Source organism: Drosophila takahashii, chromosome 3L (assembly GCF_030179915.1).
Source record: "Drosophila takahashii strain IR98-3 E-12201 chromosome 3L, DtakHiC1v2, whole genome shotgun sequence".
Lineage (NCBI taxonomy): Eukaryota > Metazoa > Arthropoda > Insecta > Diptera > Drosophilidae > Drosophila > Drosophila takahashii.
The window spans coordinates 20,925,364-20,949,862 of record NC_091680.1 but is presented as its reverse complement, the minus strand read 5'-3'; the positions used below and the strand labels follow the sequence as shown (position 1 = coordinate 20,949,862).

Here is a 24,499-nt window from a genome sequence, read left to right as displayed (position 1 = left end):
ATCTATCCCATAAATCAAGACGTGAATCATCTACATCTCACCCGCAACGACCACCCACTATTTTCCCAGGAGAGTGTATCCCGACTTCGTATAAATCAATTGGCTCATACACATTTCACTTGGTTTATTTGCTCCGTTTGTTTGTTGCCTTTTGGAAGAGCAAAGTTTGCACGTGAAAATTGCGTTCACATGTCTTCCGCAATTGTGTCTGTGTGTGCAAGTGTATGTTTGCTGGATTGGTGGCGAAAAATTCGCTGGCGTGTGGAAAATTGATGCTGTTGCTGAAGTTTTTGGCTTTTTGAACTGACAGCTGCGATTTTTATGCGTCCCAGCCGCCGATGTGGGGGCAGTTGGGTTGGAAACTACATGGCAAAAATAATTGTAATTGTGAATGGTGGGACCCCCTAGTTCCACCCACCCACTTTTCTCGTTTATCCCTAATAAGCATAGTTATTTAGGCTTGGACTTGTGGCGTGTGAAGTGTCTGATAATATTTTCGGTTTGCCGCCTTGGCCTGAGCGATGGCTTTCCATCCGCCCATTTCCATGGTATTTACGGGGCCCTTTATTTATGGTAGTACTTTGTTGGCCGTTGGCTAACGAGAATTTATGGCTAATTGATGCTGTTATGCGCTGCTGTTCCGGCCAAAATGGAAAGCAAATGATGGCCGAACCAAATAAAGTTCCCTGGCAAATTAACTGCAATTCTGCGGTTCTGATTTCGAACGAAATAGTGCACTAGTACATAAATTAAGACCCGGCAATGCAGCAAAATATCCGCATTTTCATAGCCAAATGTGTGAATTTAATTAAGTTGAATTGCAATTTATAATTCATAACTTACCAGCAGATGACGCCATATAGCAGAAACTTGGAAACAGCTGGCCCCCAGCTGCTGGTCATGGTTAATTCACTGAATAAGCTTTCCCCCCTCACCCTTTTTCAGCTGCTATTCATACACCGAAAATAAAATGATAAACTTATAAGAATTCCCACATAAAAAAGTGCACATGTAATAAAAGATTTTTACCCATGAAAGTAATCAAAACATTGATATACCAAATAATATTTTTTAAAGCTAAGATTTTTTAATTTTAATTTTGAAATGAAATTTACCATGTGCATATCGATTTGATCCCGACGTGTTTCTTTTTGTGTGTAGGGAACTTATATTTAATCGAGATTTTAATACCAACAGAATTTATGTACCCACTTATTTTTCAAAATTTTACAGGAGACATAAACTTTTATGTAATCTTAGGAGGATATTTTAAAGGATCACTTTTTTGATCATGTGACATTAAAATGCAATCATTCCTATTTTCCTCCGTGTATCGATTGCCATTTCACTCGAATGGACCATGCAATGGGGTAATGTTCTCACAGGACACGCCACACACACCCGAATCACCCTCCAGGACACGTGTGCTATGTAAATTACAAAAGTATAATGCAAATGGTGTGCCCCGTGGGATGGTGGGGGAAGGGAAGGGAGGCGGGAGGCTAAAAGGGGGAGGCAGTACCTCCTCACTTAATTAGCCAGCGGGGTTATTTATTATTCACTGGCAATGCCTGACTGCCAACCTGGCCTGCCTGCTCCAGCCTAATGAATCACAGTTTTTGTAGTGGAAATTTTAATTTTTCATTAGCATGCAAAGCAACAAAGCGACACGAAAATATATGACCTTGTGCGAGTAGTTTTTGTGACTGCCTTTGTGTTGCCCATAGCCCAATACCATTTCCATTTGGCCCACCTGCCCGGAACATTTGTCACCGGTGCCGAGGACCTGAGTGATGGAGCTCACAGCTCACGAGCAGCCGAAAAAGAGCAACAAGAAAGAAAAATGTGAAAAGCATGTTGAAAGGATTAATGCACACATCATTTAACCAGAGGGAAAAGCCTGGCAGATAGGTGAAAGTCCTTGGCCGTCCCTTCCATCATCCCATTTCCCTGCACGGCCCATTGAGAACTCGAGTCCCGAAATGACAGTTTTCCCAGCCGCTAGACACACAGTCCATCTCTGGTCTCCGGCCTCCGGTCAGGGTTATGAAGTTAAGGTCCTTTATGGGGATTTGCGGCTGACCGAAACTTGTTTTTTGCGGTTTTCTCCAAGTGTAAACGGTTCGAGTTGGTTGCGTTTAGTTATTTTTATGCACGATTTAATTTTTGCTTAGTTATTTACATTTCGGTAAAGGTATTAGTGGTCGACTTCAAGGGCTGTCGAACTCTTTAATGTTTATGCTAACGAGATTGGAAAATGGCAAACATAAAAGGGAAAAGCTTTCAAAAAACGGAAAAACATTTTTGGGACCAGGACAGAACTTTGAGGAAGATATTTAGCATTTTTAAATCGGTGAAATATGTACGGACTTTTCAAAACGAGTATTATAAAATTACTTTTGGAAACAATTGAAATTTTGAGGATTAGTTTAAGGCTAGAGACTTCTGTTATTTATTTAAGTGAAAACAAACTATTTGAAAAAGGCTTTTAACAATTGGATCAAGTTTAAATTTATTTACATTAATCACAATAATTTTTTTTATTATTTATTTACAATATTTATAGTGCAAGCGAACCCATGTAACTGATTACAACCTCAATATATCTCCCCCCAACCACCTCTCAATCTGATCAATACGATTGCTGTCAAAGCTGTAACCAAGAGCAAACCAAATCCAATCCAAAACCGCAGACATTTCATTGAGTGACCGTATAACCGACCACCCGGTCACGTTTGCCTTTTCGAGCTCAGCGTTTCAGGATCCGCGGTCTGGACGCCATTTGCGGCTCATAATTCAGAGCCCGGCTGGTTTCGCAAATTGCATTACCAAAATAATAAATCAATAGCCATTTGATGGAGCTAAATGGGATTATTGGCAGTCGGCGAGGCCCCTGACTGCTTCTTCCTGTCTGCGCGCATTTATGACATAATTCAATTCATTTCCTTAAATTCATTTTTCATCGAAACTCAACGCAATAAGCAGATAAATAAATAAACTTGTACTCTGTCCGAAATTGATTTTTATGGCGAGCCGCCTGCATAAAAAATTCCACTGATTTTTATCTTCAATGCTAACAAAGAAAATGCGCGAATATTCGTACCAGCGGATGCAGGTGCCAAAGGAAAATTAAAAGGTAAAAATTGGCGGGGGAGGAAAAGTGGCGGCAGTGACGGAAAATATGCCAGCAATTGCCACATCAAGGCAGCCACATATTGGAGCAATCACACACACATGTCGGAATCCATTCCCAAACTCGTTTTCTCTTTAATTTAAAATTCCACACAAAATATAGTCAAAATGTTTCTTGAAGCAAATAAATCGTTTATTGATGTGTAATACCAACTCGTCCATATAAATATTTTAATTAATTTCCTCTCATTGAAGCTAATATTTTCAGTTCAAGTTATTACCCACATTTCTGAAAACTTTTCTTCACTTCACTCCTAGTGTGAACACAATACGAAAAACTTTAATTTCGATTTGTTTCGTTAACTTTTGCTCAACGAGATTTCCAGAACACCTTTGCAAAAGTTTGAACAACTTGTCGAACGCAAAAAAAATGAATAAAGTGAAATGAAGGGAGGGGAAAGAGAAAAGATTGGGTACTGCAGGAAATGCTGCTCGTGTTTCGTTTTTGTTAATTTTATTTGCATGCTTTTATGCCTTATTTTTATTCATTTCTTTAGATGTTCAAGTGCCCTGCTCGTCCCTCGATCTGGATTTCCCTCAACGGATTTTACTTTTTCATTTCGACGCCGGCTTGATATAAATTTTTGACAACATTGAATGACGGCAGTGGCATGCAGCACGTGATAGAAACCAGTACACTTTTGAAAATATAAAGATAAGGTTTTAAAATTTTGATTCAAGATTTCAGCAAATTCAAATGAAAATAAATTGAACTATAAAAACAAAAAAAAAAACACATCGAATAAATATGCGCATGGTCAATTTCTGGTATTGCATATCGGTTTTACCGAAATCTTTTTTTTGGAGATTCTCTGATTTCAAAAAAGAGAGGAAGAAGCAATGTAACGACCTAAACTATGTCATTGGGAGGTAGAAAGACCCATTCGAAATTCAAACTGGCCTGTTGCTTACATTTCGAGCTTATCGTATTGAGGTGCCTGCATATCAAAATTGATACCATGCAACATTAAATAAATTAACGTTTCATTTCAAGTTTTTTTGGTTGTAAATGTGTTGTTATTAAAATTGTGAACTAAATTGGAATAATATTTCCATTCTTTAGATTAGAAACAATAAATTGGAAATATTTTCTTCTGTGTAAAATCAACACACTTGCAGATACAAATATTTAAGCGTGTATGTGATATTTGCAGGTTATCAGGCGGCTGAGGAAGGAACGATTCGGTACAACACTCAGACACAGAGACAGACAGGAGCCATACGTGTGCAAAACTCGAAATAAATTTTCCTCCAACACACACTCACACTCTCACCTCACACACAGACGCATCCTCGTGCCGTCTGAGTGTTGCTTTGAAAAATAGGCAATGTGCGGAAATTTTGATTTTTCGCCCGACTTGGCAAAGGCGTCGAGGGTCCCAGCGAATTTAGTTTTGTGTGTCTGACTTACAGCGAAATCAAATTAACTTGTGCACACTTTTAGGCGCGCAAAGGAGAAAGAAAAAGACCGAGCCAAAATGCTGCGACGTGACTTTCCATCCACCAATGCAAATGGCAACCGGAAGTCCTGAGTGTCTATATATGTTTGTGTGTGTGTGCTGATGTGCATGTGTAAATTTATTCACCGATGTCTTTTATAAGGGGCAATTTCAAACATTTTGTCATTAAGTCGACAAATTTTTAGAACGTTGCCGCATTTCGGGCCGAGGTAATTACAAAATGAAGTGCACGTGAGACACGAAAAGAAAGCCAAATAAAAAGAGAGTCATAAAAAGGAAATGGGGCGTCGGAGGGGTGTGGCAAATGGAAACAGACGTCAAATGAATTTGTCTTTTACAGTTGTTCCATTTTCCCGCCACAAGCGGTTCTCAAATATGGTTTGAATTGCTTGATATCTTTTAATAGCCTTCAATGGTACATAACCTGCTTGATGAGCTGAGAGCATTATAATCAAGTTGACATAAAAAATATATATTATTTACTAAAAGGCCAAAGCAAGAAATTTTAAATTAACTGTATTTTTGCTGAACTTTAAAATCTTTTGAGCTTAAACAATACAAACCTTTTTAAACCAAATAATCAAGAAAATATTAAAAATAGAAGTAAAACTTTCCACTACTTTAAATTAATTTTAATGTTTAAATTTGAAAACATACGCAATCAGCAGGCTCACTTACAGTATTTAAAAGGTAGTAATTAAAAAACAGTTACTGTTGGTTTTTCTCAACCATTAGGTTTATTTAGTTTTAATTACAGACCACAACCAGCGTAGTATTTACATCGAGATGAGGGGGATAGCCCAAACATTAGCCAAATAACACGCAACTATTAGCACCTAAACGCCCGCCACATGCAGGCATAAATCAAAACTGGCTTCATAAAATATTTATGCCCTCCCACACATCCAGCGAAACCCGCCACAACATAAGGACCAACATTCCATAGTGTTAAATAAAAATGAGTGCCCATTTGAAGGAAAATCCCATTCCGGAACGGAAATGTTGAACCGTTTAGAAACGAGAGAGGTATAGAGAAAAAACTACGCAACTGGTTGTCAATTTAAGAAGGGGAGAAAAAAGTTTTGAAAGAGGTTTAATAAATGCTAGCTGGCTGACAAAGGGCGATAAAGCAAAGCGGCTGAACTCCTGCCCCCCGAAATGTGTGTAAACAAATTAAAAATTGGCCATAAAAAAATAATCATATTGCGGGCCGGGCCAAAACAAACAAGCGACATTAAATTGATAAAGGCAATGGCCAAAAGGGGCAAGGCCGCCAATAAAGAACGCAGCATGCGAGGCCCGGATCAGCAATAAAGACGCCTCCAGTGGCTCAAGGAGCGGGCAAAAACACTCGAGTGCCTGGGAACGACAATGGTGAACATTTTTTGTTCGTATTAAAGGCAACTTCCAAGTCATTAACCCGTTTATGACGCTTAACTTGGCCGAAACCCCGCCACTGGCCCACAATAAAGCGGCAATAAAATGGCTAGCACACACACACATCCATATATACATGTGTGCTTTTGAGGGCCGGGCCAACTTAAAGCGTTTAACGGCTCATTTATTGCGGAACATAGCCTCGGTTTCGGAGCTTCAGCCCGGCATAAAATGTTATTAAAAACGCGGCCATAGAATCGCCGGAGCACGCGCCCATTATGTGTTTAATCTTTGACCGGTCAGGCCTGAACGGCATCCTCCCACACTTGGTATCGTAACAAAACCAACCAAAACAACTCTGCCAAATTTCACAATAACATTGATAGCGGAGGAATGAAGAGGTGGCCAGCTCTGTGGAACTAATGGCGAGCGGAAACGGATGCTGCAAACTCGTTTCGCCATTTTGCGTCACATTGGTGGGCATAAAAAAGGACTCAAAATGCATATGTCTACATGTGAAATAGTAGATATCTTGAAGTCCTTGAGTTAACGCACTAATGATACACAGAATGCCAAAGATAGACTTTCATTCGGCATAATGGAAGGAATATGGCAAGAGCATGGCGGCGAATATGTCATCGAGAAGCTGAATGGGAAACGGGACACACAGACTAGTCAAAGACCCTACAAAAAAATTGCTACATTTTCCAAATTTGATTACCGGGGAAGCTATACAAAATCACTAGGCTTTTGAAATCACTTATAAAGGTGTCTATAAGTATGCTACACATTTTTTAAATCCAAAAACCGATTATTTTTATGTTTATTTATGTAAATTATCTATTTTGTGACACTTTAATGAGTAATAGAAGAAGCCGTAAACTTCTGTGACATCTCCCTACACCCAGAAAAATTATGGACAACATTTTAGGTCATGCATAGCCTAAATCATTTTAAATGGACTAAAAGTTCCTTTTTAGGTCATGTACTGCCTAAAAATTTAAATTTTTGGTATATTTGCCCTACTATTTAGGTCCCGTATAGCCTAATATTTTAGGTCAGCGTGGGCCTTAAAATTAATGCCTTTTACCTAAATAAATTTGCACGGAACTCTGATACCGTTTTGGCGACGCTATAATTCCCAACCAGTTATAGCGCGGCTTGCATGGTAACCCACTTCGATCGTTGAATAAGACAGCGATATCACTGCTGAACTGTGAAGCCTCCTCGCTCCTTTTTGTGTGTTGGCATAACGACGACTTCTTGAAGACTATGCCCGACATTGACCTCGAGTTAGCTATAAACTTTTCTGTATTTACTTTATAATATTATAAATTTTTCAGTACATATTTTTAGGCCAAAGAAGGCCTAAAATTTTGGATAGGGGTTTTCTCATATTTTTAGGCAGCCAATTACCTAAAATCTAGGCCAAAAATTACCCCCATTTTAGGCCTTTAATGGCCTAACATTTTAGGTCATGGTATCCTAAATTTTAGGCCATTCAAGGACTTAGCTCCAGTTTTAGGCCAATTTTACCTAAATTCTAGGCCATTTTTTGACATTTTAGGTCATTTTTTTTTCTGGGTGTATGTTTTTTATAAGTATGCTCTTATAATCTCCTAAAATTTTAAATCGCTAAATAAAATAATCACATATTAAATAAATATAAAAGAAATAGAAGGACATCAACACAAGTAAGAGTAAGTGATCTATAGTTATTAATATTAAATAATAAAGATGCCAAAGACTATGGAGTAAATGCTCGCATTCATATATTCACATTGAAATTCCATTTTTAATAAATCCTTTAAATTAAAAATGTATTGGAAAGAAGATGGAAGAAGAAACCTTAACATCTAGAGTATCAAAAACTACCAGTAGTTTTGTGAAGCCACTAACCTTTTTCTCCAATTAGTCCTTTAGGCTCTGCGGCAAAGAGTATACAAAGAAATTTACGGTTGATGTGGCTTGTCTGTTTATGGCGACAGCGGCTAAGTTGTTGGCAGGACAGTAGGACCAAAGCGGTTTTGGGTTTGTTATCCGCCGCACACACACACACAAGCACAGAGGCTCAGGCAAAGCTCACGCACATTATGCTAATATTACCCCCACTGTAGTGTTAGTGGGTTAAGGACATTTTTATGTATATATGCCCACGCACATCGACCATCGACATCGTGTGTGCTGGCCATCTGCGTTTGGCTGTGTTCGTGCATGTTAAATGAGCGTAATGCCACTATTATTGGACACATTACAAACAAAACAAGAGAGAACGCTATAGTCGGGTTGGTGTCCCGACTATCTAATACCCGTCACTCAGCTAAAGGGAGTGCGAACGCTGTGTCGGGTTGGTGTCCCGATTAATAACACTGTGCAGCATTTTTACTGTTTTTTAAATTTACCTCGACGGATGCTATATTTTTGGATTCGTTACGAATTCCCAAGTTAAACTGCGTTTTCCAAAAAGTTCCCCGACGCAAGGATTCTTAGCAAAAGGACCTCAAAGTTCGAAAAATGCTGAAATTGGCCAACTTTGCGGAGCTCTCAGAGGCAAATGGATGCATGGTTTGATTCGATGTTAAAGTTTTTTAAAAGATACACTCTTTATCTTTCAAACCCCATACTTAGAATAATTTTACGATTTTTTTTAAGGCAGAAATAAATTTTAGAAAACATAGTCAAAAAACTTAAAAACATACAGCTGCGGTCAAAATAGTAGTAGTGTTGCTGCCCTGTGTTTTTAAAAGTTTGATGCTGTAACTTTTTTTATCCAATTAGTCTAATAGTAAAATTATAATAAATACAATATTACCAGGAAAGGATAAAATACAACAACGAACTTTAAAAAACACAATGCGGCAACACTACTCTTATTTTGACCGCAGTTGTATGTTTTTAAGTTTCTGGACTATGTTTTCTGAAATTTATTTCTGCCATAAAAAAAATCCTAAAATTATTTCAAGTATAGGGTTTGAAAGATAAAGAGTGTATCTTTTAAAAAACTTTAACATCGAATCAAAACATGCATCCATTTGCCTCTGAGAGCTCCGCAAAGTTGGTCAATTTCAGCATTTTTCGAACTTTGAGGTCCTTTTGCTAAGAATCCTTGCGTCGGGGAACTTTTTGGAAAACGCAGTTTAACTTGGGAATTCGTAACGAATTTAAAAATATAGCTTCCATCGAGGTAAATTTTTGATGCTGCATAGTGTAATCGTAACTCAGCTAAAGGGAGTGCGAGGGAGATAGATATATGTTGACAATTTATGAAGCGTATAACTTTTTAATGAATGGTCCGATTTGAAAAATGTCTTCTACATTTCGATAGGTATAAATAAACACAACAAAATTGCATTTATACTTCTCGGAAATCTTTAAAGATGTGGGCGCAGGACCCACTTTAAAATCGTTAGTGGGCGATTGTGGGCGTTAGAGGGGGCGTGGCGCTCGACTAAAATAAACTTGCGCTGCGTAGGAAGCCAAAGAATATGTGTGGGAAATCTCAACCTTCTAGCTTTTGTAGTTTCTGAGATCTCAGCGTTCATAAAGACGGACAGACAGACAGACGGACAGACGGACAGACGGACAGACGGACATGGCTAGATCGACTCGGCTAGTGACCCTGATCAAGAATATATATACTTTATGGGGTCGGAAACGCTTCCTTCTAGCTGTTACATACTTTTGCACGAATCTAGTATACCCTTTTACTCTACGAGTAACGGGTATAATGAAAGTGGCACCGCACACACAGAGCATTGTTTGTCTTTAAAGTTCTTGGCCAAGAGATTACGGAATATTGCAGTTGGCATATTAAACTTGCATCAGTTCAGTTCAGCAATAATTGAGCAAATCGATTTAGCTGCTCAGCACCCGGAGGCAAAACAGGTGTCTTCGTGCTGCCGCAATTGATGGCAAATTTCCTATTCCATTATCCAAACTTGGCTGGTCAATAATGCAGGCTGACATCCTCTGCCGGTCATAACTTGGCTTACGCTACGTCACCTGATTGACCCAAATAGAGTCATACTCTTTTCTTTATCTGCACACAAAAAAATATTTGTTTTACTGATATTTATACTACCTATTATTTTATTGTATTAATAAATAATTGTTTAAATTAAAAAAATATATTGCCATTTTTACATTTACCTCAACTGTGAAAAAACCATATAGAGCTAAAAAGCCATCGGAAATGAATACATCAAACATACATAATTAAAATAATTAATGTGTGTCGCTACAAGCCCCAGTGGATACAAATTTTTTAATAATTAATTGAGGGGAACTTTAATACCTACAAATTTATACCCGTGCATCGTTACCTGTTCGCTATTATAGTTATCGTCGATTTTTATGCCCCGGTAGTATCCACAAATTCTTGGGAAATACACTCAGCAAGGCCAAATCCATTGACATCCTCTTAGCATCATCGCAATCACCATCATCATCATCATATCGACATTTGGCTGTGACAAAAAGTTAAAACTTTCACCCAACAAAAACTGTTTTAGTACCGACATAGTTGCCCAAAAAAAATAGAGTGCTTCGTTTTGCAATAAAAAAAATTGATTACACATATTTTGCAGGCGGGCGCAATAGAGTTTGAGGTGTATTATCGATTTGCAATGTTCGAACCTTTTCGTTTGACAGAAAAAGAGAATGGATGTGCTCCGAGGGACAGGAAACACCTCTGGTTCCACTTTGCGTCACATTACGGCGATATCAAGCACACAAACGGGACTCGTATATAGAGAAATAGCAGCGGCGATTAAACCGAAGAAATACTGCCTTGGGGCCCACGACAAAGCACGAAATTTCAACTTAAATCTGAAATTCAGTACACAGAGAAAAAAACGGAACAATACCAGATTGAGATTGTCTCCTCAATTTGTACATATCAATTTTTCCATATAAATGTAATACGAATTCATACCAATATGATACGAAATCATAACAATTACCCATGTTGATATGAATCCGTAACATATTAATATGAATACTTCAAAGATTGATATGTTTTTCATATCAAATGGGGCATCGAAAAGTCTTCGAAAAAATAGTATGGCTGTAAAGTTGTATTTTTGTTGTATTTCTGGTATACAATGGTATTATAACGCTTTATATGCTGTGGTCACACTTACAAGTTGAGCATGCTTAAACGAGCTAATTTTACATTCAAGTTTAGCTAATATACTCGCGTGTAACTTGTCGCGATGGCCCAATAGGTAACGCATCCGACTCTGATGCGAGAGGACCCCGGTTCAAAACCGGCTAAGGCAGAGAAAGTAAAAAGTTTTTAAGGCGCATAATTAACATTTCCTTAACAATATTAAGAACAAAATTGTGGTAAAAAGTTAATATGATAAGATTACTAATAAAAAAAAAAAGTTGTGTTGTGTTGTGAGCGGGATTTGAACCCCGTTCCCCCGAGCACAAAATAATATCAGGACCTAGCACCTTGGCCTCTGAGCCATGCCCACATTTTTTTTTACGTGGCAGAATGCTTTTCTGAGTTAGAGAAAATACAATAAAAAATTTTGTAGCAAAATTTGATATGTGCGCATAACAATCTATTATGAAAAATACCACATTCATATGTTCGAAAATACCAATTTGGTATGTTCGAAAATATACTTTTGGTATGACCACATATGGGACCAAAATTGATATGAAAAAATACCCGAATGATGACCATTTTTGGTATTTTTTTTTCTCTGTGTATCAGTAACTACACGAGAAACCGAAAGAGAGGGAGGGGGAAAGAAGCTAGCGAAAGAGAAAGAAAATTATAATGTAGGTATAAATCATAATTTTAAGGCAGAAATCTCTAGAGATGAGCTTTCAGCGTAGACGTGGCTGAGAAAGATGTAAAAGTGGGATGTGGTGTTCTTCACCCTCGTTTTCCGGCAGGTATAATCCCTCAAAGCAGAAACACAACTCAAGCATTTTGGACGCCTCTTTCAAACTTCATTCCCTTTATATGTATGGCCGGTGCTGTATCCCTGTGTGTGCCAACAATTTTTGCGCTTCGTCGCTTTTCGTCTACTCCAAATGATTTGCCTTTCCCTTTGCCCAAGTCCCGACCCGAAACCCTCCCATCCATCTACTTCGCCTCAAGTTCAATTTATTTTGCGCATAAAAAATATCTAAGCATTTTTGCCCGGCTGTCCTGATGCAAAAGTATTGGTGACTTGACTGGCAAGTGTAAGCTGTGTGTGTGTGTGTCTTCGAAAGTCTAGAAATTTGCCTATCAACTAAAGCCAATGCTAGAGATGAGAAAATTGCCTTTAATTTGACATTCGTAAGACATAAGACATAAGTATATATTCGTATTTATAAAATAAGTATATGGCCTATATTTTTCAAAAAACTAATTTAAAAAATTTCATTTTTTAATACTTAAAACTAAATTTATAAGTAAATACTTAGAAACCGTCTATAAAAATTATAAATATTGATACATTTTTAAAGTTTTGATGAATGCTTATCTAATTTTAGAAAACTTGTTAAGCTCTTCCGTTTTATTATCACTAATTCCCCCGAAAAACAGCTTGCAGCACACACAAATTCATGCAACATGAGAAATTGCTTATAAATCATAAGAAGCTCCGCCTTCCTTCTTTTGCCTCAACACTCATACGCAATGCATGTATTTTGATTTACCGCTTCGGTTTTTCGCCTTCGAAATCTACATATTATACACATGCCCATGCCCCCAAATAAACACATAAATATTACTATGTACCCCCATACTTGCAGCTTGAAGAATGGTTTATTAAATAAAATGCTACCTGCTGTGATGGGGAAACGAGAAAAGCAGCACGAAAACTATTCGGTCATACGAAATTTGTCAACGCGTCATCAACATCCAATTGACATGCCAAGTAATTTGCTGCTAAGCAACACACCAAATACAAAAGGCGGAAAACTCCCACGACCTCCAACCGCCAATCCAATCCACCCACTCACCCACCCGTTGAGTTTGGATTTTCACAGAGTTCACCGAGCGAAAAGAGTGCTTTGGGCTGTTATTTTACTTTTTTCTTCTCTTTAATGGGTATACAAATTCTAGTTTGAAGTATTCCCCTTTCCTACCTCTATAAATATACTTGAACAACCCAATGATCGACATGAAAGCAAATAATATATACATTTTTAAATAAAAAAGCAATAAAAAAGGACAATCTAGTTCCAGTGTGAGAAAATTGTATTTAAAAGTATTAAAATTATTTTATAATAGAAATACCCCAAACAAGATAATAAAATGGTTATAAAACACAAAATTATTCAATCAAGTATTTAATTTAAGTACTGGGTTTTATAAAAACAAAATGAACAATTTAAATATGAATAGAATATCTCTTTTTGGTAACTATTCAATGTACAATAAGAGAAGTAGAAGTATATTATTTCATTTGTATTAACTTAGAAGAAGAAGTTCTGTTCTCAGCTGCTTAATTTATAATTACCAACCTATCTATGATTGTACAACAACAACTGCATAACCAAACTATTAAATGCCTTTGAATTGATACCATTTTTTTGGCCAAGTTAAGCTGGTCCATAATCTGCAAGAGTATTTGAAGTTTCAGTTTACCTTTCGCTTCTTGATTTTTTTATAAGCTTCAGCTTTTTTCGGTGAACACATGTCAAGGCATTTAAGATTTATATTTTTTCTCGATTTTTTGCCGGACCTTGTCCGCAGGCGAAATTGTTGAGCTGCTCCTGCTCCATTCTGCCTGCTGTGCGGTGTTTTACATGCATATTTGATGGGGCAGTGGGTTTTTGGGGGCTACAAAACGGCCATGTGCATGCAATGCTTTTTTAACGCGCTTTCATGGTTAGCTGCATTCAAGTGGGGTTCTCTCTAACCACTCGTATATCCCCTTTTTCGGGGCGTTTTAATTGTCAGGCAGCACTCGGGGATTCGTTGGCAATTGAAAAGGATTTGGGCTTGGTCCAAAAAGAGGATTTCAGAATTTTTAGCAGGATTAGTTGACCAAACTATGCCGTAAAGGATGCTTAAAAAAAATGTATTGAAAAATTATCATGGAGAAATTCGGATTTAAAATCATTGAATCCAAGCCAAAGATAAGTACACCTAAAATATTTTTACCCAGCCAATAATCCACTTCATCAAGCTAAAATGATTCATAGTCATATCAAAACTTTTTGAAAACCAAAAATTGACAGAAAATCCCACAGCAATCCAAAGAGCTAAGTAAGCGTACAGAAAAAAAAAGAGTTTAAAACAAACAATGACTAAACTAAAATGGGTAAAGCAAAAGCTAACAAAGGGGCAGACAAACTCCGACTACGTCGAAAATGCGACCTTTCCATTGTTACCTTGGCCGCCTGGCCCGGAATATCCTGGCCACAAGGAGCGTGCAACGCTGCTTATGAGTGATGCGGGCATTTTTAAATTATGCACGAGTTTTTTCTGCTCCGCCCGCCGTCTCATGTGAGCAAGCAAATTTTCCACACAATAAAATTGTTCACACTTTTTATGCACAAAGGGGCGACAGGTGGAATGTCGAAAGGGTAGAGCTTTGTCCCACATATAAAACACACTAGAATGCCTGAAAATTGAAAATTCAAGCCTTTAATTAAGGCTAGGCTACAGGCCAATTGCCTTGATACATTATGAAAATGCTGCTAACGAAGCATGTGGAACCTTGACATTTTGCGGAGCCCAAAATCAACATTATTCTGTTCGGTCGCCTGTCTGTCAGTGGCACTTTGATAGGCAAAATATGCCAGCACACATCATCATCAGCAGCGACACAAAGAAACGCCCTCAAATGCATATTGAAAATATATGCAAACGTGTTTATCTCAGACTGGGGCGTGAGCTTAAACCAATTTCTGTTGAAATTTAATTAATCAGCAAGCTTTACATTTAACTTCTTGGAATTCTAGAATTGTTAATTCCCAATTAACTCTCAATGTTAGTATGAACTACATCTTTTAGACCATTAAACTGCATGCAATACGAATAAAAAAATGTTTAAAAATATTATATATTTATTAATTAAATTTAATAAATAATTAATAATTAATAATTTAATAATTGCAATATTTAATTTTGAAAACTTTTACCTTAACTTTCTACAAAATATTTAATGAAATCCTCTAGACACCACCTACACATTTAGCTATACAAGAGAACCTACAATTTCAAGAGACAAAGAGCCGAGGGCAAATCTAATAAAACTAAAGTTAGCTTTAAGTTACAGAACTCTGATTGTGTTCGCTTTAAGTCTCCTTTGTCTCCGACCCTTCGAAATGGTAACAAAGATGGCGGATAGTATGCAACGATAAATGACAAAGCTAATGCGCTTTTAACGCTCCGGCAAACGCACCACGGAAATGCTTTGGAAATGCCATCGCAATGCCACTCAAGGATGGCAAGGCATTTGCCTGCTGCCGGCGGCATCTGGTGCCATAAATGTCTGCACATTGTTGCAGGTGCAGGTGAAAGTGCCTGGTGCTGGGAAAATCTGCGGCAGGTGCGGGAAAAGGGCCGACACGAGACGTGAGACAAGCTGAAAGTCGCCTGCAGCTTGAGCTTGACATTTGCCTGACAATCGGTCGACACATTCAGCCACACTACCATTCACTGCCCTCGGCGTCGCGGATTTTTCCGCTGCTTTGATTTTGAATAGCTCACTTACCTAATAAATGCCCGAGCTACGTTTTCTTTTTTTTTCGGTTTTCCCCCCAGTCCTTGCTAATGCTGTGCAAATTCAAGTTCGCATTCTTGAGGATTCTGTTTTACGACCCTCGCTTAGATTAGATCATAATGCATAGCGTGAAATAAGTCACTGCTTGAAGTGGCTCATGAAAATAAGTGGAATGTCAGGAAACTAAATTGAAAATGGATTATAAGTGAATAAAATGTTCATAAAAGTTTCCTTATAAAAATCTATTATTTCTTAAGATTTTTTAATTGGCTGAATTATTTACTTGTAGCTATAGAATTTAAATATATTTCAGAAAAATATTTAATATTCTTAAACAATTTTTGCAGGGTAGGGATTTAAAAACTTCATATAATTTACTACAATATCTTTGTTTAAGAACTGTAAGGCCTGCGGAACAAGTCTCCGCTTACTCTCATTTATCTAGTTAAATTCTTGAAATTTATTTCGCTCGCCCCAGTAAAGCACACTTAACTTTATGCCCCCGCCCTCGATCAAGTGTTGTTTATTACGGCACCAGTATTTCTCAGATCTTTCGCCGGAGAGAGCTTGCCGACACAAATCTACCTTGAGAAAGCAACAATCAGTCCCCCAAGGCCGCAACAACGAGGCAAAAAGTTGGCAAGTAAATTTATTTATTGAGTCACTTACTTGGCAAGGAATCTCTCTCGCCCCCCTGACAGTGAATGTGTGTATGGCTTGAATTTATGTGTGTTTTGGCTGCTGACTTTTACTTGGCTTTCCACACATTCGCCTGGTAATTGTATTAAATTTCAATTAATGAAATATGTGGTTACGAGATAACGGGGAGCGAATTTAAAAGGAATATGGTATCGTACTTCTTTTGAGTGAAACTAGAAAAAATATCCGATCAAAAAATAATAATTATAAGTCCAGACACTTTTTATTCAATTTAATTCTTTTAGTTAACTTTTGATATTTATTGCAATGCTTTAGTTAAATAATAAAAATCAAAATTTGCTTTTCCGCGCACACCAAATAATAAAAACGAGTTTTCTAAAAATAAGATTACATAAAGGGAATATTGCAAAATATTTTTTTAGTTACTTTACTTTATGTAGTATATATCTATATATGTAAGCCCTCGATTTATATTTTTCATCGAAGGCGTTGGTTTAAAGTCCCTACGAATTTGTTTTTATTTTTTATGGCAATCGAAGTGAACTCTGTTTTGGCTTTATTGTTGCCGCTGTTGTTTTGGGGCACATTCCAATTTTGTTGGTCATAAATTTTAGCGAGACGGGCAAATGAAAAGCACAGCGTAAAAGAAAATATTTAAATTTCCTCGGTCTCCCATTTTATTTATTTTTTTTGGCAGCCCTTTTTTCCAGTTCGGTTGAAGGGAGTGGGAGTTCTGGGAGAAAAAATCTGCTTAAATGTACTTCCGTCATAAAATAACGGTAATGCAGAGCAATGTGCGTCTGTGTTTGTTGTGGGTGTGTGTGTGGCTCACGTAGCAGGACGAGCAAGGAAAACCTTTTTATAAATGTTGGTTCGCAGCTTCCGCAAAATAATAAAACAAAGAGGCAGCTGCCAGGACATCGCCCGTGCAAAGGCAACCGACAAAGAATGCTTTTAAATTTGACACACCCCACACACACACTCTGCGGAAAAAATTAATAAATTTGTGCAACAAAGTTGCCTTTAAGGCACCGAAACGCAACCGACCCATGAAGCCACTTCCCCACGTTGCTCACTTTGTTTATTTTAATTTTTTTTTCGGTTTTTTATCCTTTTTTCTGTGTTGGTTTTGATGGCCCAAAACTCTGGGCGGCGACATTTGTTTGAAGTTTATTTTGCATATGTTTATTTCTGGTTATGCAATGGAATTCCCAATTGTGCTTTATTGTCCTTTTTTTGTGTTTGCCGCAGTGTCAATGCGACAATTTTTGAAAACTTTATTTATTTCAGAAGGGTAATTAGGATAGATACACTTTATTTTTAAAACAATCAAATATTTTAATTGGCTCATAGTTATTATTAAAATTAAAATGCAATAAAAAAGTATTTGAAAATCTAAAACTACTAAAATGATCATAAGGAAAAGGACCTAACTAAAATAAATAAAAACTAATGACTAATTTAAAAGTAATATACATCCAAAACCATTTTCGTAATGGCACTTAACTCCGTTTATAACACCATAACACCTTTTAATCGATGCACATAATGGACAATTCATTGACTCACAATTTGCATTTTGTTCGCTCATATCCAAAACTAATTAAAATTAGCCAACAGAAAAACAAATTATCAGAATAAAATGCATTCATCTAAAAATAATAGATATTTGCTAATGCCTCGAAACGCTTTTGTTGGAAATTATGTAAATTTTTTCGAGCCAATGCAATAAACATCAAAATGAACCCATTAGCACTGCGGTCAGTGTTGATTAAACCCAGATTTTCAGAATTGTATTAAAGACAATAGTGTGTGCATATAATAAAGTGAAATATCTGACATACCTTAAATAAGCCTGACTTTCGCGCTCACACTCTTATTTTATCGAGAGGGTTCAGAGGCCTCTGGCTGTGGCAATTGACCACTTCACTTGTTTTTATACTTGTAGGTAGGTTTTTTTTATTATTTCCCTTGTAGATACGCCCACAGCACACGTCAATTAACCTACTTTCGTGCTGGCAGGGGGGCTGGGCAAAAAACCAAACATAATAACCACTAGAACAATACTCGCAATATAACGAATGGGCCAAGTTAATTTGCTTAGGCTTTTGTTTCGCTTTGGGTTTCGTTCTTTCTTTCTTGCGTTTCGATTGCTCAAAGTATTTCCGGCAACACACGCACACACACCCGCGAGGGACACTTTAGCCGGCTTTTCTGGCCTTCTTCTTGCGCCAAAATCCAATAAAACAGTCTTAGGGCAACCAAGTAATATTACTCATACGCCGCGTGTGCCGTCCAGCACGCACGAGTGACAAATACGAACTGAAACTGAGGACGGAGGACTGAAATTAAATCGGAGTCTAAGTTGGCCGGCAAACGGCGCATGCGTCACTTTTAGTCAATGAAAAGCTTCGTGCCACAGAACATTTGCCGCCAACTGGAGTCCGAAAATGGCTTCGTTTTTCGGAGAAGTCTGTTGCTAATGCTGCTGGTGTTGCTGTTGCTGATGTTGCTGGTGTTTCTTGTGTTGACGCTGTTCCTTTAGTTGTTTTCGTTGTTGTCGTTGTCAGCGGCAACATAATCATCGGCGCGTGTTGCTCACTTCGCTGGCAGACCGAAAACACAGAACACAGAACGCACAACAATCCTGGCCCACAATTCGCGCAACGTCATGTCAACGAGACAGTCGAGACAAATGCCGCAGATCCCCAGCCAGAAAGACCCCCTTTTAACCATTCTCAGGTCCAGAAAAAAAGCCCACCCATTGTCAATTGTCTTGCGGGCTTAACTTTCCTTTATTTCTGTGTTTTTCCTTTTTTTATACGTTGTCTGCTTAATTTCTTTTATCAACAAGCTGAGGTCTACGGGCCTCAGTCTTTCCTACTCCTCCTTCTTGTTATCCTTTCAATTGTCATTTGCTTGTTGCGTCGCCTCCACTCGATTGGTTATCGTATATCCGAGAATGTGTATATGTCGGTCGGATACGCGTCGAAAGCCCTTTGTAATCGCCAGTTAATTTGATGCATTGGTCTCGCTTCTGGTTACCGAAATCTGCTTAAGTTAATTGGGACTTAAAGATTTTCTTCACGAGAGTACATAAATAGTGGTTTTTGGAAGTAAATTGTCAGCGATTTAACTAATGCTATGTAAATGGGAGAATTTGTGAACTCGTAATTAGTATGCTAATTTTACTAAAATTAGGTAGGTGTGAAATAGTAAGATATTAAAATCATTTAGGATAATTTGATCTTAATTAGAGCTTCTACTAAAGATAATTAAAATTAATATATATTTTTAATATTCGTTTCTTTGAATGTCTAAAAGTTGTTTGCCTAATTTAAGTAAGAAAATATATTTTAACAAATTTATAACCTTTTTATACAGAAACTGCTTTAAATAAAATTTAAAAAAAAACCTATTACAAATTTTTAAATTGTGTAATGTTTTATACATTCTTGCATTTTTAGTAAAAATTTAAAAAATATTTTAATTAAAAATCCCCATGCAATTAAAAGCAAAATAGAGGACTCTTGAGTGAATCCTTTTTACCAAAATCTCCCCTTGAACCCTGCTGACCTTTGCAATGGTCTTCATCCACGTTTCTGGTCAGGTAAAGCCCTTGTAATCGCCTGTTAACTTGACATGACGATGCTTAACTGATTTATCTATCTCATGGCTAAGACCCAGGCATTGATAGACATGATGGATGGACGAATCGATGAATGGGCGAAGACAAGACGGAGCAGGAAGCGATGATCCTAGGACGATGAAAGATTGGGCCAGCTTTTTGCCACTTTCCAAATTAAATCGCTTAGTCGAGCGTTTTAATTTAATATGTATTTTCGAGCTGCTTTAACGTTTTTAGTTTATTTGCACACCATCATCTGACTGCACTCTATCTGCATCTTTACTTAGCCAAATTGCATCTTGGCCTGGATGGAGCAATGCCTGGCGTCAATACTGCGGTCTTTTGTGCAGAACATTTTTGATTTAACAAGCAAACAAGATAAATTATGCTAAAATAAACACCGAGTCGGCAGAAAGATGGCCACTTGTTGAGAATTTCATACCGGTTTGAGTCAATACAAAGCCTACATTTTGACATTACACAATGGCATTATGCCTGATTATGCTCGTGTAAGACCCGTTATTTATTATGAAAATCTGCTAGCTCAGAATTTCATTTAAAAGTTTTTGGGTTCATGGCTTGGGGTCCTCCACGGCTTGGGCTCAGGCTCAGGCAAATACAATTTGCAATTTCACAAATTTTACAAGGGAACAAATCTTAAATACGCCGCAAAGTGTGCCGTATTTTGACCATGGCCGACAGGAGTGGCAGTTTTTGGGAGGCGAGTGGCGTCAGGAGCCGCTTAAGCCTCGGGCCGGGCCATTTTAATCCCTTTTAAATTGATATTGTAATTGGTTTCTGTATGTAGTTATGAATTTCAATATGTCGGCCGGGCTTTTCCTCTAGTTTCTCCATGTTTTCTGTTTGTCTTTCCCGTGTGCTCATGTGTGTCCTATAGGTATGTTATGTATGAATTATGTGATTTCGGTGGCCTTAGCTCTTGGTACCGTTGTGCTGGTGTGGATTATGTAAGGCAATTCATATTTGCTTTGTGGTGAGTTATAGTTGATATTTGAGTAGTAGGTACCGGGTATATTTTGAATTTATGGGGATATCAGGTTTAAATGTGCGAAACGTAAACGCGAGTATTAATATCTTTTAACCTAACCTATTTTAACCTATTTTTTTATAGCTCAAAATGGACTAAAAATTTTTTTAAATATTTGTATTGACTAAATATTCAACTATAATACAAGCAATTTATTATTTTTCAAAAAAAATTCTTTACGAAGCAAAAACTATTTGACACAAAAATTGCCAATGCTTTTAAGAAGGTATATAAATCTGTTATTAAATATTTCACTTTATATCTTAAGTCATACAATTTTAAATAAAAACCTGAATAATATTAATCTCATTCATATTGCTTATGCTTAACTCTTCAAACTTCAAATACCTTCAAACTCCAGCCGTAAACTAATTACACTCAAAATAAAATTAACCCTAAAGTCAAGGAAATCGCCCTACTTTTGTCTTCAAGACAAGCTCGCCCTAAATTTTAGGGTCACATTTTTCTATATTTTTGATTTTTTTTGACGTCATATTTCTAAATTTTAGGGTAATTTTACTAAATTTAAGGGCAAAAATTTCTAAAAATTAGGAAATTTTCCTAAAAAATAGAAATTAAAAACAAAGCAAAAAACATGTTCAATCATGATTTTTTTTTGTATATACGTTTATATTATGTACTCCTCCCTATATACATATGCAGGCGTTGTGTGTCATGTATATTGTGAATGTTAAAGGTTATGTATTTATATTATTATGTATTTGCGCTTGGATTTCGTATCTAACCAAAGCCAAATGTGGTTGTAAATGTAGACTACGGGACTGCGGAAGATTGGGAATGTAGAAATTATGATTAGTTAATATTTTATCTTCATGAAAAAAACTTACATTTTTACTTGTCCGTCGGTGAGAATCGAACCCGGGTCTCCCGCGCGAGGAGCGAACGGCCTACTTACTGGGCCATTGTAGCACTTAAATTTGCTGTGGCAAACCGAGCATTGTATGTAAAGGGTGAAGCGGACAACACATTTGAATACTAATTGCATAATTTTGACCATTCGCGTTTTACTTATTTACATACGTATATACATATGTATATATTTATGCTAACGCAATTTATATTATGTGTAGTATATAGTAAATAGCTGAATATAAACCTAATTATTTTTAGTTTACCGCTTGGCATCAATAAAAAAAGGAATAAAAAAAGTAAAAAAATAAATAAAAAGAAAAGAAAATAAAATAAAAAAATAAAAAATAAAATAACATAAAAAAAAGGTTAAAAAATTTTGCTCTGGGACTCGAACCCGCGTCGATTCGATTGCTAACCAAGTGCTTTAACGGTCTGCGCCACGAGTACAGCCGGCCGGCAGCTGACAAGTTCTGGCATTGAACATTTTGGTGTGCCAGAGCATGTGAAAACAAATATTTCTATTTTTTAGAAAAAATTTCTACTTTTTAGAAAATGTTTCTATTATTTAGGGTTGGTTTCATTTTAGGGTTAGGGCACTAATTTTTAGAAAAGGTGTTGCCAAAATATTTTATTATTTTCGTTTGCCTTTCTATTTTTCAGAAAATAATTTCTAATTTTAAGGGCATTTTTTCTAGATTTTAGGGTGATTTTAGTTCATGGTAACCATTTTCTACATTTAAGAAAAACTTCCTGGATTTAAGGAAAACTTTCTTGACTTAAGAAAAATTTCCTTAGATTTAGAAATAACTTTCTTGTATTTAGAAAAAAGAAATTTTAATGGCGATTTTCTAAAATTTAGGGTTAAATTTATTTTGAGTGTACATTTGTGCAATTAAAAACTTTAAAGCTTTATTTAATTTATAAAGTTTAACAGACAAGCTAATCGCCTCCTAAAAACTAAAAACAAGCTTTCACCATAGCCCAAACTATCAAAAACTTTCGGCTTTAATAAGCCATAAGAACTTTGTGCGGAATCCAAAATCTAAGACAAGGCAATAGCGTTAAATTTATGAGAAAAGTATTTCAGAACTCCACTCCACTTTGGCCACTTAATAAATATTTCACGACCCACTAAAGATGTCGGCAGACTTGACATCGCCACGCCGCTTAAGTAATTATGAATATGGAAGCAATGCCAAGGCGACAAGTTCCCATCTTCACCTCCAAAAAACAAAACAAATGTGACTGACAAGGATCTTTTGATTGCGCTTAGGGGACACATTTAAAGGTGAAAATTTTACAGCCTACCACCGTCCTTCTCCTACATCTTTCCCAGATCGGGAGTAAAGGGATTCTGTCCCTCTAGTTTTTCTTGATGGGGCTTCAGCCACGCACAGGTTGCCCATTACGTGGTATTTGTCCTTATTTACCGTTAGAGGCCACCCACCTGGATGCTTGGTTTATAAAGCACCTGCTTAACCCTAAAAGCGTAACCCACAACAAAAAATAAGTAGGAAGAAAGGACACGGAAAAAAACAGGAAATATTTTTGATCAAAATAACTAAAGCACTAAAAAACTTTTCGAAATAATTTTGAAAAATATACTTTACATTTTAAGATATTCTTACAACGATTTTTATTACTTTAAAAAAAAAATGATTGTGGTTTAAAATAACTTCCATATTATATATTAATATTTCATGAGAACTGAAATGTTGTAAATATTTGTGTACTTGTTCTTTGAATGTTCAATATTATTTTAAATTACGAAAATGTATTTTTATAACCGAAAACTATTTTTCTTGGCTATATTTTTTTTCAGTGCCCAGAAGTGGGCAACAGGAAGCTGTGGCAATAAAAGCAAATCCGTATTCAAGGTGCACAAGCCGACTGAAATCTTTTGGGAACCAGAAAGCTGCAACGTCGACGGGTTCACTTTGGGCCAGCCAGCAGATTATGTATTTACAGTCAGATAACTCCCGTTATGGCCAAAGTTTCTCCTACCACTCCATTTTCCTTCACTGTTGTTGTAATAAGGTAACTGCCTAGATGATTGCCGGCAATTGTTAACCATGGCCCAAAGGCTTTCAGCCGTATCCGTATCCATGTGTGTGAGGGCACAACTTAAGGCTGAGTCAGCAAAAATCGGGTGGCGCCCATTTTGTTTATCTGCATAATAAACTCACCTCAAATTATTGAAGCCCGCATTTTGGACACGTTCGTGTCGTCAGCAGGTGAAACTCCCAATTCCCCAAAGGGACAACGCCTTCGGGACTTTTGTTTGTTCAACATAGAAAGAGACTTGGAGAGAATCAAGCAAACTTCTCAAATTTCATGTCTAAGTGCTTTTCCTGAGCATTTCTTATAAATTTACCCAACTGTCAAATTGCTGATGAATAGTCGGACTAATGGAACAGTTTTAGAACCTCAGACAAATGTAAAGGAAAATGCGGGGCTTTTTCAACAAATGTTAAAATATTATTCCTCAACTTACTATTTATTTAAAAGTTTCTGAATCACAGAAAAAAAAAATTTATTAAATTAATGAACAAAAATTTGAGATTGAGAGAATTACCTT

At 36.9% G+C, this 24,499-nt stretch overlaps 1 protein-coding gene across 1 annotated transcript in view; it reads right to left on the bottom strand.

The window, feature by feature from the left end:
- Ccn (cellular communication network factor protein Ccn) overlaps positions 1-18,680 on the bottom strand; it is a 61,741-nt gene extending 43,061 nt beyond the window's left edge. The window contains exon 1 of the mRNA XM_017148042.3: positions 18,217-18,680. The gene's annotated coding sequence lies outside the window, so the exon portion shown is untranslated. The remainder of the gene's footprint in view (positions 1-18,216) is intronic.
- Positions 18,681-24,499: the final 5,819 nt, after the last annotated feature.